This window comes from Rhipicephalus microplus, chromosome X (genome assembly GCF_043290135.1).
Source record: "Rhipicephalus microplus isolate Deutch F79 chromosome X, USDA_Rmic, whole genome shotgun sequence".
Taxonomy (NCBI): Eukaryota; Metazoa; Arthropoda; class Arachnida; order Ixodida; family Ixodidae; genus Rhipicephalus; species Rhipicephalus microplus.
The window spans coordinates 201,391,019-201,410,336 of NC_134710.1; the positions used below are offsets into that span (position 1 = coordinate 201,391,019).

The following is a 19,318-nucleotide window of genomic DNA, read 5'->3' on the forward strand; positions in this document are numbered from 1 at the left end:
AGTATTGGGCAGCTGTCGACTTGTCAGATGACCCTAGTGACGTGCAATGCCAGTAGATGGTAGCAAGCAATAATAGGGGTGTGGGGATGTGAGAGCTGGGCATCACTTGTTTGCGCAGCACGCCCCGTTTTCAGCAAAGACGAGGCGGCCTAAAACATCGAGGCACATCTTCGCCGATGCAGCGCACCCGCGCGTCTGTCTCTGGCTTTCGTCTTGCTGCGGCGGAGTAAGTGCTGCCGACGCAAGCGGGCCCAGTCTTCGTTGGCTCCGGCTTGACAATAGGCACGCGCCCGGCGCGCTAGCCGGAAATCCCTTTCGTGCTGTGTCCCTCTCGGACGCGATTCGGGCCATACTCCCTCGCCTTATGTATTTTTCTTCGCTTCCACCCTCACTTTTGCACTGTGCCGTTGAAAATTGAAGGAGACCCTTCTCGCGCGGAATCCTTTTAACGGGCTCGCAGTGTATTAAAAGAATATATTAAAAAAAGCCGAGTGGCTGAAGAGGTGTGAGCCTCCGTTATTTATATACGACGAAGGGTTCGTGAAGGTGCGAAGGGGAAGCCGACGGTGCGGGCAGAAAAGGAATTCCACGCAGCCTTCTCTACCGGCCTTGCGAGCGTGTAAATCGCAGTCAAGCGCGAAGGGAACGCTTTTCGAGGATGGAAGGAGGAGAGTGTGACAAGCGGATTGAGTCCTGTAAGTGGCGGCGCCGCCACTGCAGCCGACTAAAACGACGGAAGCTCTTCTCGTGGCGTGAAGATGTTCAAAGGAGAGGGACAGTGTAAGCGAAAAAAAAAAACGGTCTGTGAAGAGGCTAGGAAGGATAATAAACCGTGGAGTCTTGGCAACAATGAAAACTGATGTTTTTTTCCGCGGAAGCGTCGGATTTAATCTATTCGCCGACGTCGCTGTCGCACGACGCCCGGGAAGTCTTCTCTCGAAAGGAGGCGTTGTCACCTCTGCTGCCGGGAGCGGAGGCGTCAGCTACGACGCACGTTCGGCCGCACAGCGACGAAAGAGGATATATAGACTGCGGCCTCCACGTCGGAAGAAGCTGAGTGCAGATTGATGTTTGGCGCCGTCGACACGTTAAGTGCGGTCAATGTAGAAAGCTGCGCTCGGAGCTCAAAATAAACAAAGCCATGAAAAAAAAAACAAGAAAGCTGAAGCGCGAAATCCTTGTAGAAATACGTTCTATTGTGAAGTTCTCTGCCATCCTTTGATCAGTTGGCTCTTGTATTTTTTTTCTCTCTCTCTCATTCTGTATATCCTTTCTGTAAACAGCTTCGAGCGCTTTCTTTTCTTAAACAAGGCTCGAGGTGTACACTGCATTGGTCGACAAATTTGGTTGTCTTCTGTGACGTCTTTCGTTACTTCTCTTTCTTTCAGCGTAAAGTAAAAAAAATTATCCACTAAAGTCGTATAGGGAGCGATGTTGGTGCAGGTTCGAACTGGTGCACTTGCAGCAATCCCCTCTTATAAACTTACGCGATCGCTCTGTCGTTACCCTTATGAATTGGCTCTCGGCGGCCGAAGGAGCGGCGTTGTTGGGATTGTGTTCTTATCTCCATCCCCAACATTTCCGGGTGTTTAGTTTTATGAAAGGACGTCCTTCTGGATTTTACAAGGCACATCCCCAATGTATTTCTAATTGTGTATTGTCTGTCATAGAACCCTAAGCGCCGCTCTCCTTTAGCCTTCTAACGTGTTTCGCTTGGCCAATGATCTTCAGTCAGCTTAGTACCACAGTAATCGGTCATATGATTTGTGTGACGTCACAATGACCACGAACTGTCTTGATGTTATACATTTTCTGCCCAAAGCCTAAATATTGAACTATGATATCAAGTCTTTACATAGCTATTGTTGAAGCAGAGTGAAAGTTGTAGAAGTCACGTTAAAGAGACCGACAAGTGCTTCTTTTCGATCCAGTTTTTTCCGGCGCGACAGAAACCTTACCTTTCGTAGTGCTAATAGCTGCCGTAGTTATTATATATATATATATATATATATATATATATATATATATATATATATATATATATATAAGGGAAAGAAGTGTATACCTAAGGGCTCGTTTTTCCGTGTTTTAACACAATATTAATGAGATATAACAGACAGTAATGCCAAGGAATCTACAGGGGAAGTTATTAGAACCAATGGAATGTAAATAAGAAGAAAGAAGAAAGAAAAGTGGATGAAAAAATTACCAACTGTGAGCAGGAATCGAACCTACGACCTTCGAATTACGCGTTCGATGCTCTAACCACTGAGCTATCACAGCGGCCCTCCCTCCATCCACTTTTTTGGGTTTATCTGTGAATTTAGAAGTAGGAGCGACAGTCAGCGCCATCTATAAGCCAAACAACGAGTGTGAAAACACTCTTATGCGCATGTTTGGCGTCACGTAGCACGTGAACTTATTATGAGCGGGCAGCTGATCAATTGTCCCTCTTATACAACCTAAACACACCAAGTCTGCCAGTACGAGACCCTCGTTCAATGAAATAAGGGAAAGAAGTGTATACCTAAGGGCTCGTTTTTCCGTGTTTTAACACAATATTAATGAGATATAACAGACAGTAATGCCAAGGAATGTACAGGGGAAGTTATTAGAACCAATGGAATGTAAATAAGAAGAAAGAAGAAAGAAAAGTGGATGAAAAAATTACCAACTGTGAGCAGGAATCGAACCTACGACCTTCGAATTACGCGTTCGATGCTCTAACCACTGAGCTGTCACAGCGGCCCTCCCTCTATCCACTTTTTTGGGTTTATCTGTGAATTTAGAAGTAGGAGCGACAGTCAGCGCCATCTATAAGCCAAACAACGAGTGTGAAAACACTCTTATGCGCATGTTTGGCGTCACGTAGCACGTGAATTTATTATGAGCGGGCAGCTGATCAATTGTCCCTCTTATACAACCTAAACACACCAAGTCTGCCAGTACGAGACCCTCGTTCAATGAAATAAGGGAAAGAAGTGTATACCTAAGGGCTCGTTTTTCCGTGTTTTAACACAATATTAATGAGATATAACAGACAGTAATGCCAAGGAATGTACAGGGGAAGTTATTAGAACCAATGGAATGTAAATAAGAAGAAAGAAGAAAGAAAAGTGGATGAAAAAATTACCAACTGTGAGCAGGAATCGAACCTACGACCTTCGAATTACGCGTTCGATGCTCTAACCACTGAGCTACCACAGCGGCCCTCCCTCCATCCACTTTTTTGGGTTTATCTGTGAATTTAGAAGTAGGAGCGACAGTCAGCGCCATCTATAAGCCAAACAACGAGTGTGAAAACACTCTTATGCGCATGTTTGGCGTCACGTAGCACGTGAACTTATTATGAGCGGGCAGCTGATCAATTGTCCCTCTTACACAACCTAAACACACCAAGTCTGCCAGTACGAGACCCTCGTTCAATGAAATAAGGGAAAGAAGTGTATACCTAAGGGCTCGTTTTTCCGTGTTTTAACACAATATTAATGAGATATAACAGACAGTAATGCCAAGGAATGTACAGGGGAAGTTATTAGAACCAATGGAATGTAAATAAGAAGAAAGAAGAAAGAAAAGTGGATGAAAAAATTACCAACTGTGAGCAGGAATCGAACCTACGACCTTCGAATTACGCGTTCGATGCTCTAACCACTGAGCTATCACAGCGGCCCTCCCTCCATCCACTTTTTTGGGTTTATCTGTGAATTTAGAAGTAGGAGCGACAGTCAGCGCCATCTATAAGCCAAACAACGAGTGTGAAAACACTCTTATGCGCATGTTTGGCGTCACGTAGCACGTGAACTTATTATGAGCGGGCAGCTGATCAATTGTCCCTCTTATACAACCTAAACACACCAAGTCTGCCAGTACGAGACCCTCGTTCAATGAAATAAGGGAAAGAAGTGTATACCTAAGGGCTCGTTTTTCCGTGTTTTAACACAATATTAATGAGATATAACAGACAGTAATGCCAAGGAATGTACAGGGGAAGTTATTAGAACCAATGGAATGTAAATAAGAAGAAAGAAGAAAGAAAAGTGGATGAAAAAATTACCAACTGTGAGCAGGAATCGAACCTACGACCTTCGAATTACGCGTTCGATGCTCTAACCACTGAGCTATCACAGCGGCCCTCCCTCCATCCACTTTTTTGGGTTTATCTGTGAATTTAGAAGTAGGAGCGACAGTCAGCGCCATCTATAAGCCAAACAACGAGTGTGAAAACACTCTTATGCGCATGTTTGGCGTCACGTAGCACGTGAACTTATTATGAGCGGGCAGCTGATCAATTGTCCCTCTTATACAACCTAAACACACCAAGTCTGCCAGTACGAGACCCTCGTTCAATGAAATAAGGGAAAGAAGTGTATACCTAAGGGCTCGTTTTTCCGTGTTTTAACACAATAATAATGAGATATAACAGACAGTAATGCCAAGGAATGTACAGGGGAAGTTATTAGAACCAATGGAATGTAAATAAGAAGAAAGAAGAAAGAAAAGTGGATGAAAAAATTACCAACTGTGAGCAGGAATCGAACCTACGACCTTCGAATTACGCGTTCGATGCTCTAACCACTGAGCTATCACAGCGGCCCTCCCTCCATCCACTTTTTTGGGTTTATCTGTGAATTTAGAAGTAGGAGCGACAGTCAGCGCCATCTATAAGCCAAACAACGAGTGTGAAAACACTCTTATGCGCATGTTTGGCGTCACGTAGCACGTGAACTTATTATGAGCGGGCAGCTGATCAATTGTCCCTCTTATACAACCTAAACACACCAAGTCTGCCAGTACGAGACCCTCGTTCAATGAAATAAGGGAAAGAAGTGTATACCTAAGGGCTCGTTTTTCCGTGTTTTAACACAATATTAATGAGATATAACAGACAGTAATGCCAAGGAATGTACAGGGGAAGTTATTAGAACCAATGGAATGTAAATAAGAAGAAAGAAGAAAGAAAAGTGGATGAAAAAATTACCAACTGTGAGCAGGAATCGAACCTACGACCTTCGAATTACGCGTTCGATGCTCTAACCACTGAGCTATCACAGCGGCCCTCCCTCCATCCACTTTTTTGGGTTTATCTGTGAATTTAGAAGTAGGAGCGACAGTTAGCGCCATCTATAAGCCAAACAACGAGTGTGAAAACACTCTTATGCGCATGTTTGGCGTCACGTAGCACGTCAACTTATTATGAGCGGGCAGCTGATCAATTGTCCCTCTTATACAACCTAAACACACCAAGTCTGCCAGTACGAGACCCTAGTTCAATGAAATAAGGGAAAGAAGTGTATACCTAAGGGCTCGTTTTTCCGTGTTTTAACACAATATTAATGAGATATAACAGACAGTAATGCCAAGGAATGTACAGGGGAAGTTATTAGAACCAATGGAATGTAAATAAGAAGAAAGAAGAAAGAAAAGTGGATGAAAAAATTACCAACTGTGAGCAGGAATCGAACCTACGACCTTCGAATTACGCGTTCGATGCTCTAACCACTGAGCTATCACAGCGGCCCTCCCTCCATCCACTTTTTTGGGTTTATCTGTGAATTTAGAAGTAGGAGCGACAGTCAGCGCCATCTATAAGCCAAACAACGAGTGTGAAAACACTCTTATGCGCATGTTTGGCGTCACGTAGCACGTGAACTTATTATGAGCGGGCAGCTGATCAATTGTCCCTCTTATACAACCTAAACACACCAAGTCTGCCAGTACGACACCCTCGTTCAATGAAATAAGGGAAAGAAGTGTATACCTAAGGGCTCGTTTTTCCGTGTTTTAACACAATATTAATGAGATATAACAGACAGTAATGCCAAGGAATGTACAGGGGAAGTTATTAGAACCAATGGAATGTAAATAAGAAGAAAGAAGAAAGAAAAGTGGATGAAAAAATTACCAACTGTGAGCAGGAATCGAACCTACGACCTTCGAATTACGCGTTCGATGCTCTAACCACTGAGCTATCACAGCGGCCCTCCCTCATATATATATATATATATATATATATATATATATATATATATATATATATATATATATATATATATATATATATAATCTGTCGCGCCGGAAAAAACTGGATTAAAAAGAAGCACTTGTCGGTCTCTTTAACATTACTTCTACAACTTTCACTCTGCTTCATCAATAGCTATGTAAAGACTTGATATCATAGTTTAATATTTAGGCTATATAATTATTATTTAGGTTTAATATTTAATATATAGACAATATTATTTGTTCTGAGAGGCCCTGAACGTGAAGGAGGCATTTCATTCATCAACGCTGATAATTGATAGCGACGCCGGTATCCAATGTTATGAGGACTTCTACATGCTGTCGTTGTTCTGCTTTCGCAGGAGTTCCCGAAATTATGCTTAACCACGTTTATTTTGAGCTTTACAACTATTTTAAAAAATAACAAGCCCTTACAATGAGAAGATGTGGCCTGATACGGCTTCTCTGTATTTGTACCGCGTTGCGTGTGCCTGCTCCCAAGGTTGTTGCCCCTGTGTCGTGGATGGCTTGTCCCGTCGCCGTTACTCTCTCGACACACGAGCCAAGCCAAGTCACCGAAAATGTCACTGCGCATATGCGCGGCCGTGCCGACTAGCGGTACACGTCATTTCTGAGACAAATTGTAAATGGAAAAAACCGCATCGCTCAAAATTCTTAGCGACTCGAAAGCTTCGTTCATGGTTTCGTGAGCACGCAGAAAAGTAGCTGAAGACGTGCTGATGAGTATGGTATGATTACGTCATTCGAAGGCAGCGTCACTTTATGGCGTACTACTAACGCACATTGATTGATTGATTGACATGTGGGGTTTAACGTCCAAAAACACCGTATGAGTATGAGAAACGCCGTAGTGGAGAACTCCAGAAACGCGCACCCAAATCGGAACATTTTCGCCTCCATTGAAAATACAGCTGCTGCAGCCGGGATTTGATCACGCGACCTGCGGGTCAGCAGCCGAGTACCTTAGCTACTAGAGCACCGCGGTGAGGCTACTACTAACGCAGGCCTATATTTACATTCTAAGAGCTAATATCTTTTACTTTAATGAAGCAAACAAGATATCAGTACTACCAGAAGAATTGTTGACCGCGTACACTAGTTTGCGGTCACATGACAGGGCATATCAGATAATTATAGGATAATTGAAGTTTCTGCCACCAGGTTCCGCCTTCAGGGTATTTTCGTGATTTGAAATGAAAAAAAATAAATAAAAGTATAACTTCACTTCTCACGAGAAAAACAGGGTTGGTTTGATTCACTATAAGGGACAATCTTTCCATTCGTGCAGTCATCTCATGTCATGTTCTGGGCAGTTGTCGGACTCTTTAAGGATCAAAATATCTTAAGCCCGCACTTTGCAGCCATTATAGAGATTCAGGGCTGTATCTTTGTTTAATAATCGTATATCTAGATAGATGAAAGTGCTAGGCTAGGGATTAGTACGATTTGCGGGAACGCAAATAAGATCCAATATCACATCTTCTATAACATGGCAGAAATGTCATTACAGTTGTTGCAAAAAAAGTGATTGTGTAGATGGCTATCACTCACTCAACTGTAGTTTTCACTATAGAATAATGTTTACAGAATGCTGAACTTGAACTTCAGGACCAAAATGCACTTATTCATATGCCCAGAGTTTTAATGAGGGCACGGTACTGAATGAACGCTAAGGCCCATCTGGATAATATAAAAATGTTGGAGGTGCAGCGTACTTTCATTCCAAGCGGGCGCCGTTGTCCCGTAAAGGTTGACGTTGAAACGGAGGCCTGCCGTTGTCCTCGCGATTGTTTCGGTCGACGTATCTGTTTTTTTTTACGAACTAGGCATTGTTAAGGTTATTGCAGCATGTGAAAGCTAATGATGTCTTGGATGATGGACGTCCAGCCTCTGCGGTTGCAAACCGAATTTCGTGAATAGGTATAATAAATTTAATTAACCTTCTCTGGAACTTCATCACATATTAGGAAACTCTCCGTGTTAAAACGTAACCTAAAAGTGTGTTGCGTACCGAGACTGCCCTGCATTGCTAATGAGGGTCTAATGAGTGTTTATTGAGGTACTAAACCTGGCATTAGTGCTCATAAGCTATTGCAGAATGTGTCGACGGCACATTATAGACAGCAGGGGAACAGCCGATCAGTATATAATGAAGGTTGTTTTCTGAATAACAATGTATTACTGAAAGTTTTTAATAACTAATTAACGTGTGATTACGAACTCGTTAGTCTAGTATTTTTCTTGTTGGTCTGTTTAAAGTTTATTTTAGTAATGAACTTGTTTGAATGCGTATGCTATTTAGAACCATAAATTTAGGACATAGAAAACAATATCATGTCACACCAACTATTTAATGGGTTGTGCACTTTCCTACCGAGAATTGCTTACATCTCTTCACGAATACACATCAGCACACATTGAAAAAAAAAACGCGCTTCAATAATGCAGCGGCGCGTTTGTGACATAAGTCAGTATCGCAGTTGGGATTTAAACTCTTCTGATGGAGAAAGCCCCCGTTATAAGGTGTGAGATAAAGGTAGAAAGAGAACTTGAGCTCTAGAGTAGAACTTGTTTACTTTATACATAATGACTATTTACAAATCCGCACACAATTCATGAACTGCTTTTTTTTCTTGATTGCCTGCCATCGATTGGCCGTATACTTCATAGTCCGTGGTATAATTGGCAGATCCCACGTACAGTGGTAAAATGATGCATATAACTTTTTATGCGAATTGACATGCTAGTGGCAATGAAGCGGAATCATTCAAACCAAACAAATGCCAATGCACGCTAGGTACCATTTTGCTTCGAGAACTCTGACCCAGAAGTCTCCTGACCGAATCCCTGCTGCTGCGAACGCATTTTAAATGAGAAAGAAAATGCTTACATTCAAGTGCATGTTAAAAAAATTGGCAGATCCCACGTACAGTGGAAATCGATGATATGCGAAGCATGAATCAGGAAGGTTGATATGTCACATCAAAATAAGAACAACGTTTCGAGGTGGACGTAAATTATGCCGTACATGACTTTCATGTCATGATTACCATGTTAGCGCGTCTCGTTTGTGTTCGTCGTTTATTCACGTCGCGTAAGACTAAATTTGGTATATGTGAAGCTAGCGAAACGGCCGCGAGCTTATCATAAGCATGGCGTGTAGTCATGTTCTTATACGACACGCATGATATGGTTATCATGTTTACACCAATCACATACCTTCGTCGTCCATTCACGTCACGTAATGGCGAGTTTGGTGCATGTGAAGCAGTGAAACGGCCGCGAGCGCATCATGAGTGTGGCATGTAGCCATGTTCCTACAGAACACACGTATCATGATTATCATGTTTGCCCCAGTCATATACCTTTGTCATTCATTCACGACCCGTAATCCCAGATTTGATGTATGTGAAGTTAGCGAAACGACCGCGAGTGCATCATGAGCGTGGCCTGTTCTTACATTACACACGCATGTAATGATTATCATGTTTGCACCAGTCACATACCTTCGTCATCCATTTACGTCACGTGATACTAAATTTGGTATATTTGAAGCTAGCGAAATACCGCGAGCGCACCATGAGCGTGGCGCATAGTCATGACTTACATGAAATGCATGTTATGATATCCACGTTAGGGTCTGTCACTTATGTTCGCCATGCCGTCATGTCATACCATACCAGTTTCGCTATATGTCATGTGAACAAAACCACCGCAAGAGGAACAAGACCATGAAATGTACATCATGATATTCATGACATACATGTCATAATTTTCATATTATGGTTTGTCACTTATGCTCGTGATAGAGTCATTTTATTTTATGTCATACCAATTGTGGTATAGATTGCATTACCCGAACGGCCAGGACAGCTAAATGTCTTAGGTGTTTAGATAAATAGACAGATACGATGAAAGTCGTCGAAGTTCGTTAAAAAATGCTGCGGATTTGAAACACCAGATGGTCAAACTGTCCGGAGCCCTCCGCTACGGCGTGCCTCATAATCATATTGTGGTTTTGAGACGTTAAAGCCAAACAGTTGCTTTTATTATGCTTCGAGGACTGAAAACTCCGAGCAACCTTATTGGTGATATTTCAAGCTGCCTGATTATACCTATTACCGATAACATGTGGCTGGAGCCTTTTGTCGAACCAATGATTTGACCTTTTCAGCTGATCAATAGGCAGAAGGAAAAATGATTAGTGATTCTGCCTGTAAATGGCGTGCGAAATTCTCTTCTAGCTGGGGCTCAGCGATGTAGAAAAAAAAACAATGAGTGCATACTTCTTTCACTCGAGCGGCGCACATAAGACTCATCCCCTATTCCAGAACGTCTCTTCACTCAACGCTTCACCTTGACTTGAGAAAGTCGATGAAAGCACGGTCTCTGGGCAGAACCTGCGGTACATTAGCGGTGCAGGTGAGCACTCTAGCCCTTCTCACATCATGTCTCTAGGCAGAGCAAGTCACTGTATATCAGTGACAATATGCAGCGATTCTTGAGAATCGCAGCGTCATTTTCAGTCGAGCAGCAGCGCAGCGCTCAACGCTGTTAAGTGAAGGAAAAAATCGCTGCATATCCACGAAGTGAATGATGGAGAGTGGGGCGAAGCATCCATCCGTCCATTCGTTCTTGCTTCCGTCTGTCCATGCGTCCGTCGGTGTGACCGTCCTAGCGTCCATTCGCCCGTCCGTTCGTGCATCCGCACGTGCATCTGTGCGTCCGTCCCTGCATTCGTCCATGCATCCGCCTCTGCGTCCGTCCATGCGTCCATCCGTCGGTGCGGCCATCCGTGAGTCCGTCCATGCATCTGTCTGTGTGTCCGTTCGTCCATCTATTCAACACTCCAAGTACCACCATTTCGCATCTTTTCATCATATATTCTGCATATGCACCGCCATCCAGCGGGCATTCCAAGGACTAAACGAGAGGTGGCACACGCACACTTTCTTACGGCTTGCGCTTCGTGTCTATTTCCCACCTTCAACCACCTCGAGTTCATGGTATATACTAGTTTACTGTATTCAGGGCACTGCGGGCCAACGCTCGCTAAACCTTTCTAAAACGAAGAAAGTTATGTCCAGCGAGTATTCAATCAACCACCTTGTAGGTCAAAATGTAAGACTGGTTACACACTACTACTACGCCTACTAGGTACGAACGGGTGCCGCTATAAGGAGCTTCACCCCTAAAAATTCGAGTTGAGGAGCGTTTGTGAATACGGGGGTGAGTCCCTTTGAGTAAGGCTAAAAGGCGCAGGGTCGAATTCATATACTGTTAACTTACGTTTGATTTACTGGTAATTTACACTTCATTCGCTTTTATAATCTCACCCTGGGAATAAAAATATGGGCTATACACGTGATTTTTTGTGTCATTTCTTTTTGAGAGGGCGCCGAGAGCCGGGTAATCTCCAGAGGATTATCTCCAAAGGCGGCGCCCCGATTATTTTACCGAGGAGCAAAAGGGGGGGGGGGGGGCACACTTGCATTCCTCTAAGAGGGCAGGAAGGAGGGTTATTAATGCATTCAGTTCTCATTTTGTTTGTTCTTGAGAGGGGGCGCACATGGGGGTGGCAGGTGAATTTGTATTTGTGGGAAAGGGGCTTCAGCCTTCTCACACTTCCCGGTAGCGCTGCCCCTGATTATCTTGCCCATGAGTAGTATAAGGCTTCTGCCTTAAACTAGGAGGCTACAAGAGAAGGGCATACGCCAGCTGTTCATATAGCATTCCTTCGCTTCACAAAATCATCGCCCCAAATGTTATTCCCGCCATCCTTCCTGTTAGTCCCTACATTTCTGAGGTGCTGCAGCGAGTTTTTCTCACTTTCTATTTACGCTAGCTATCCATGACTAGGTTGTTCACGCTTTGTTTGTTCGGAATCAATAAATTTCACTTAAAGTTATTTCAAACCCTGCCACTGACTTGCTTTCCAACGTCTTCGTTGTGCTGATGTGAAGCGGAACTGGCTTAGAGGTGCTTTCCTTTTATTTTCATCAACTAACGCGTCCACCGTAATGACTATTTATGGAAACTAGACTTCGTTGCACTTAAAAAAGATCTTTGTCTCTCCTTGTTATCCGCCTAACTACGTCGCAACGCTTTAAAGCAGCCGTCCGTAGCTGATACGCACCGACACGCGGAGTTCAGTTTTACAAAGTGCGATATAGGACGGCTTTTGTGGGCGCTGTTTGCACTTCCGGGAACAGCGACAGGGGCGCACGCGGCGTGAATCAAAGGAACGGGCTGTCGCAGATATTCGCTCCTCCGCTGCCTTTATCTCTCTCTCTCTCTTGTATATATATATATATATATATATATATATATATATATATATATATATATATATATATATATATATATATATATATATATATATATATATATATATATATATATATATATATTTCGCTCCATCCGCTTCACTGACGCTGCTTCGACGAGTCACTGCGGGGATCAAAGCGGGAATTCATGCCTACTCAAGCTTGCTTCGCGACCGCTGACTCGGCCGGCCGCTCAAAGTGAGAAAAATGGCTCCTCCATGACAGTCAGGTTGTACATCTTGTTCGCCTTCCTTTTGCAGCCCAGCTTTTGCGCGGAGTTTCCTTTTTTTTTCCTCGCCTTATATGAGCCAGTCGAAGCTTGTACATATTTTTGTACTTGTTTGGCGCAGGACGCTTTGTCAGCTCCTTTTGTTTCCTGTTCGTTCACACATCTTAATATATATTCTCATCTGGTCTTATTCGTCCTGTCTCGCTCTCTCTTTCTTTTTTTTTTTTCGATTGCACGTGCGTCATGAAAGTAGAGCGTTTTCTTTAGGGGTTATTTTTCGTGCTCGCTGACGAAGAACACTAACCGTTCATGTATTCCGAGGCTTGCAGCTGCCTCTTTCCTCTGATGTTCTGCATCTTCTAAGAGACAACTTGGCAACGTAATGTGTATGCTAGTTCCCTTCTACTGTATTGATGATTCTGTTCTATATTAATTCAAATTTATTGAAATATATATACGAGAAAACATGTTGCCATCATATTGCGACGGCAAATACTGCCTTTCGCGTGCCGAGTTTCAGCAGATGAAAGGGTTATGTGCGCGTGTATGGGGGGAGGAGAGTGGGAAACGGGGAGGACTGATAACGAGGAGTATAAGTCCTGAGAGAATCGCAGACATGGTGCGTGTGAAATAAACACATGCATATTGCCGTGGTTGAACGTAGTTAAACCAAGTTTGTCGAGTGATCAAGCTGTTTTGCTTGCTTTGGGGAAAGGCGAGACTATTGGTTTGCAGTTATTTAACATTATTGTGCATATCTTGATTCAGGCGTGGATGAGAAATCCACGTGCTCTAACTAGTCGTAAACGCCGCAACAACGTACTTAGCACGCCTAGCACTGCCCCGCCGTGGTGGTCTAGTGGCTGAGGTACTCGGCTGCTGACCCGCAGGTCGCGGGATCAAATCCCGGCTGGGGCGGCTGCATTTCCGATGGAGGCGGAAATGTTGTAGGCCCGTGTGCTCAGATTTGGGTGCACGTTAAAGAACCCCAGGTGGTCGAAATTTCCGGAGCCCTCCACTACGGCGTCTCTCATAATCATATGGTGGTTTTGGGACGTTAAACCCCACATATCAATCAATCAATCAATCAATCAACGTACTTAGCAGGGCACAAGACAACGCACAGCCGTTCGGCGTCGTCGGCGCCTCTGGCACCGTTCGTTTCAGCGGACGCGGCGCACTAATGCATTGCTGAAGCTCTGTTGCCGGCGTTGTCATTGGCTGAGCCTAAAGGTCAGGTTCATGCAATGAGGCCTTGTCTGGGTTTGTGCTCGGAGGAGTAGAGCTGCTGCTTTGAAAGCTGGCAGCGAATGCAGCTCAGCGGGCTATTTGGTGCACCGTGACTTAAGTGGAAATGAGAAGCAAAAAAAAAAAAACAAGCGTGCTACTTGTAGCCATGTCTGCGAACACACCACCTATGCATAGCCAGAAGAGTGCAGAAGCTCTATGAGAAAGCTCTGCCTCTCAAAGCCCTTTGTCGCTTTGTTATTTTTCAGGGGGAGGGGGGGATCGACCTTGGTTTTCAAAAGCAAATTACCATCATGACACACAGGCAGCCCTTATTTTTACACAAGTGAGCGACTTGAGTGGGAATGCCTATACGTTTTTATGCGACTATTACATGCTCGTACGTTTGATTTTAATTTTGATGCGTGAAGATGTACTGGCTTTCGCGTTGAGAGTGTACATGCTTTCATGCTAGGGCACATTATACTTGTATAATAAATTTTTAGCCACCACGGCATTTGGCTATAAATGTGCATTCAGTGGCTGTCGTGTCATAAATGTTTCGTTTTCAAGTTCATTGTCCTGCGTTGGTACACAGACTACTGGTAGTAGGAACTTAATTTAAAAAATAAACGTGAAATGGTTGTTGTACATGATTATAGGGCTACTATGATTGATATTACTACATGGTTCACATGAGGGCATAACGCTGTCTTTTTTTATTTGTTGGTTGCTAGTCAGCTTCATCCGGATCGAGCCCTGTGCTGGCGTACATATGCTCTTCCCTGCCGCGGTGCGTCAGTGGCGCACTTGACATGTGCTGCAGCGTCGCAGCCTGAGCTGGTCATTGCTCGCCGGCTTACAATGCGTTGGTGCACTGAAGGCATCGACATTTCCGTGGGATCCGTTATTATGTAATATTCGTCACGGATGTTTGGCCACCAGAACCATATGTAGTATCATATAATTTCGGTCATATATACTCGTCGTATAATCATCATAATCACCTTTGAAGTTCCAACCGTTGTTCTTTGGAGGCTCTCGTGTTCACGAGGTTTCTTGCTTTTTTTTTCTTTTGATCTCCTGCGCTGCCGAACACTACAGCGTAGGCACGCCACACAGACAGATCTTCCTTACGGGAACTAAACATCGTTCCCTTTGCTTGATTTGCGTAGAACAAGAGGAGTTCCTACAAAGGCTAACCAAAGCTTTCAAAGAACGCGTTCCCGAAGTCGTCTTGCCTTCGTGGCATATAGTGACAATTGGTATGCTCTCTTTACTCGTTGTAATAGTACAAAGTCTGTATTTTCTTATTCTACAAACATGAACTAGTGTTTTCTCCTGCTTAGTTTTGTTTTGTTCTGATGTTCTAGTTTTATAATCTTCAGGCTTTCAGGAGAATGACTTCGCCTGAATCTGCTTGTCTGCATGGATGAATTCTCAATTTTTTTTACTGTGCTTTTGGTGAGATTATGCTGTTTGCCTTCTATGTTGTTATGTTAATGCAGTAATGATCATCACCATGGCGTCCTTTTAAACATAAAGAAAGCACCCAGACCGTTAGGTTACATTAAACGATATATGGCATATAATCTTTAGGTCTTCATGCATTGCTCTTGGCTCTTCACTCAAGGACAACCATGCATTCAACAGTTTGAACAGCTGTTTTTAGAGCATTTTCCGTGCTTGGTTTTAGATGTTGTATTTTATTTGCTATTATCCGCAGCTTCCGGCTATCTTTTGCGTGTTGCGTTGCACCTAAACAGCAAGCACAGCAAGCAAGTGGAAATACTGATTCATCGCGCTGCAGTAAACTATAGAATAAGTGTCATAAGAACCTTGTTGTGTCAGCACGGAGTGAAGAAGATTCCGAAACCGTCTTAAGCAGGCAGAAACGAGAAATGTTCGACCATTGCTCCGAGTGAGTTCGCTACCTGTATTTGCTGCCGGACTGCAGGCTGTGATGCGCGTTCCAGACTCGTTTCTGTGGGCACTCTAACGAATAATATATGGCTTGCATAATGTGATTGAGCGTAATCCTGGTATTTACTTATTCAAGTTTACTAAAATGTGCTTTGTTGTCATAACTAGATGCGTTTATGTAGATGTTTCATTAGAAATCTTTCATAAACGTTACTCACTTCTGTGGAAAACGTCGGCGAAGTAACTGAAGTTAGATTCGCTTTCAAGATTTCCTTGTGTTTTGTACGCGAATAACTGCCAGACAAAAAGTAGTAAACTCAACGAAGTACGCACGCCTCGGGAAGTGACCTTATCTGTACCATGCATACTTAGAGCTTGACGGCATGCGTGGTACAGTGAGGCACTTCCCACGTTGCATATTGACCTCCACTTGCGCGGTGTTCTTCGCATGTTGAACAAGTTGTGCACTCTGTGTCCCTCTTTGCAGGTAAGTCCCTCGCTTGCAGAGGCAGCACCGCGGCTCTTCCATCCACCGGCGAAGCAGAAGCGGCCACGGTGCGCAAGCTGCTGCCCCGCGACGTCGCCCTGAGCTCGCCAGCCTAATTGGATTCGCGCGCTGCACACGATGCCAGCACGCGCTTCGCCTGGCGAGCTTGGCGTCAACAACTTAATTAAGCGCTCACTGAAGTCAGCGTTGAAGGAGGGTGCGCGGGCAGGGAGCCCGTGCGATGAGCGCCTGGTATAGCTGGCCCGTCGGCTGTCCCCGTGAATGTTATACGGGGCTGAACACGGGTTCGCAGCGTGAGCCTTTCGCACCTCGCGCGACAGCCGCATACAGCGCTCGTCTCGTTCACTTCCCTTCTTTCTCGTGCCGCACTGCCCGCTCACTTCTCGGGTGGGATAAATTGCTCCGTCGCTGATGGACCTCCCTTAGTATATACACCGCGCTCCTGCTGGCTCCACTGCACAGTGCGGCTTCACGGGGCCCCCGAATAGCTTTGTCGCCATCGCGCCTCACTGGTCCGCCAAAGGGGTGCATCAGTTACGCGCTGTGGATCAGTAGAAACTCAAAGAAAGTTTCAGTTGGTGTGTGATCACCCACCGTGGGTTGTTACAAGGCGAGATTCAGGCGTAAACGATATTGCTGGTGCTGGCTGGAATTTAACTGTACGCCACCTTTAGATCCGTTTCTCGCTGCACTAGTTGCTAATTGTGGGATTGCGGGTTTTTCATCTATAATATCAAGTTTCGCGAAAGAAGAAATAAAACATGAAATGCATTTCCCTCCGGTTTTATGATGGGCTTATTATGCGCGTCGATGTATTAATGTGATGGGGCTTATTTCGCCGTGTCTTCTTATACCGGAGAGGTGCCTCAAAACTTCTCTTTGCTGCATGACACCAAATATACCCAGCGGCGTGAAAGAATAAGAGTCGGCCTGTCCAATCCCAGCGGCACTCGAACCACTCTAAAGCTGAGAACGCGTGGACACGCGGGAGCCCCATAGTGCCCGAGGTTCGCTTATACGCTGCGTCCCGCTCGGCGCGAGAGTGTCCGCTCCAACGAGTCGCGCCATGTGTTTGCACATCCGGAGTTCGCCTCTCCCGAGCCGCTTCGCGATATAAGTTTGTTTCACCGCACAGGGGCTGTTTCCCTTACCTCCGCGGCTTTCAGCGCGACACATAAGACGTTTCTGCTTGTTTACTTTTTTTGTCTCCGTTTTTTTTTTTGTTTCCTCGATTCCCGAGCTCAGTGACTCTTCCTTTGCTGACTCGGCGCTCTTCGGGTCCCGGGTAAGTGAACTTCGATCGGCTGCTTCTTTTTCTGAAACGAAGATACAAATAGAGCTAAAAGACTCCTACGCGACAATGATAAAGGTGGTCCCGGACGACTTTTTTCTTCACTTTTATTTGTATTATTTCGTTGTTGTCCCTCCTTGGAACACGGACCTTTCATTGGGCCGTAGTGGCATCTTGTCGTCGCGTCGCGCGTCGAGTTTGTGAAAAAGCGCCGCTTTTGTGTAAACACTGGCGTCGGAGGCCGCCCTGTCGCCGCGCGTGGGCTGTCAGGGCTTCGCATTTTGCTCGCTTGTCTCAGCTACCGCTGTCTGCCACTCTTCGTGCCTCCTTCGGGTGATTAATAACGCGGGCTCGGGACGCGGGGACACACTGCACTTTGCCCCAAAAGTGGCACGACGAGTCGTTTCATCGAGCTCGATGCATTTACCGTTGGAATGGCGGCGCAAATAAACGTCATTCATTCTTTCGCGTGTTCATTACTCAAACGTTCTGGCAATTTTCAGCGCGGGTTGTCGTGTAGGAAGCGCCGCTAGTTTACGATGAGCTTCGCGGTGGGGTTTCCGCGAAACAGGTCGATAACTGGCTTGGCTGACGCTTCACGTGGTAGTGAAGAAAGGTTTCCTCACTCATCGCTGAATTAAATCGTGTAGAAGCACGTAGTTCACCAATAAACGCCGCTCCACCCCCCTTCGAATCTCGCGTGCGGGTATTTTGCAATGAATTTGCCTTTAAAAGGCTTTGCAGCGAAAACTGAACGCGATAAAAATTCTGATAGCTGTTGCATAGGAGCTTCAATATAGTTTATCAATACCAATATTTTATCAACGCAGTATATCTTTCTGGAACCAAAGTCTCAGTTGATGTTGCTTTAGATGCAATACATTGCGTTCTTAAGGTTCCCTATTACGTGTGCTTTGTTACTATGGTCACCTCAGTTTCTAATTGACGGCTAAGCGTAGCTTCTAAGCGGTTACCCGATCCCTCCCTCGTTTTTTATTCTTTTTTGTATGACTATCGTTGCCCTTGCGGCACTGTAGAACGATGTGCCTGTGTGAAAATATTTTATTTTTGGAATTTCTCGCGGCTTCAACCATACTTAAAATACATTTTCACATATGTACTAATTGGCCCCTTTTAAAGGCTTACGACAACTGAAGGCGTGGCAAGTAGTCGATGCAAGAAAATTTGGTGTAAGGCCTATTTCGATTCACATATACGTGAAATAACTATTGATTTTCAAGTAATGAAACGTACAGTTTGTAGAAGCTTCTATTATCGTGTCTAATGTCAGGCCTTACGTGAGAGCTCCGATGGTTTTTGAGCCCAGGAAACTTTTTTTAGCGTAATATTCTATGAACTTTTTTGCTAGAGTTGCTACATAGAAACGAATGTATCCCTTATGACCGACCGAGAATCAACAATGATGTAGAGTTGATATATATATATATATATATATATATATATATATATATATATATATATATATATATATATATATATATATATCACATTGATTTACTTTTGACTTTATTGTTCAGAAATGTCGTTGAATTCTTTCACCAGTTCTAAGCTTTTTTCGACCAGAATCTGCATCGAAGTGTGTAGTATCGTTTAACTGTGTTTCGTCCTGCAGAAAACCGCGCTTTCCCGATTTTGAGCGCAAACAAGTGCATTTCGCCAGCAGTTTGTATGGCGGCGTACCTGTGAACTACAGTAACTGGATTTCTACTATACCGTGCTTTTAGCTGTGGCCAGCTTCAGCTCCGCGTTTTTAGCGTGTGCTCCAAAGC

The 19,318-nt window shown here is 44.4% G+C and overlaps 1 protein-coding gene and 7 non-coding genes across 10 annotated transcripts in view; 1 reads left to right on the forward strand and 7 right to left on the reverse strand.

Moving 5' to 3' along the window:
- The window catches only part of LOC119187687 (uncharacterized), a 782,552-nt gene that overhangs the window by 503,077 nt on the left and 260,157 nt on the right, over positions 1–19,318 (forward strand). The gene's annotated exons all lie outside the window — the stretch shown is intronic.
- On the reverse strand, positions 2,211–2,283 carry TRNAT-CGU (transfer RNA threonine (anticodon CGU)). The gene has a single exon. It is a non-coding gene; the product is annotated as a tRNA-Thr (tRNA).
- Positions 3,597–3,669, reverse strand: TRNAT-CGU (transfer RNA threonine (anticodon CGU)). The gene has a single exon. It is a non-coding gene; the product is annotated as a tRNA-Thr (tRNA).
- TRNAT-CGU (transfer RNA threonine (anticodon CGU)) lies at positions 4,059–4,131 on the reverse strand. Its single transcript has one exon. It is a non-coding gene; the product is annotated as a tRNA-Thr (tRNA).
- On the reverse strand, positions 4,521–4,593 carry TRNAT-CGU (transfer RNA threonine (anticodon CGU)). Its single transcript has one exon. It is a non-coding gene; the product is annotated as a tRNA-Thr (tRNA).
- Positions 4,983–5,055, reverse strand: TRNAT-CGU (transfer RNA threonine (anticodon CGU)). Its single transcript has one exon. It is a non-coding gene; the product is annotated as a tRNA-Thr (tRNA).
- On the reverse strand, positions 5,445–5,517 carry TRNAT-CGU (transfer RNA threonine (anticodon CGU)). The gene has a single exon. It is a non-coding gene; the product is annotated as a tRNA-Thr (tRNA).
- TRNAT-CGU (transfer RNA threonine (anticodon CGU)) lies at positions 5,907–5,979 on the reverse strand. The gene has a single exon. It is a non-coding gene; the product is annotated as a tRNA-Thr (tRNA).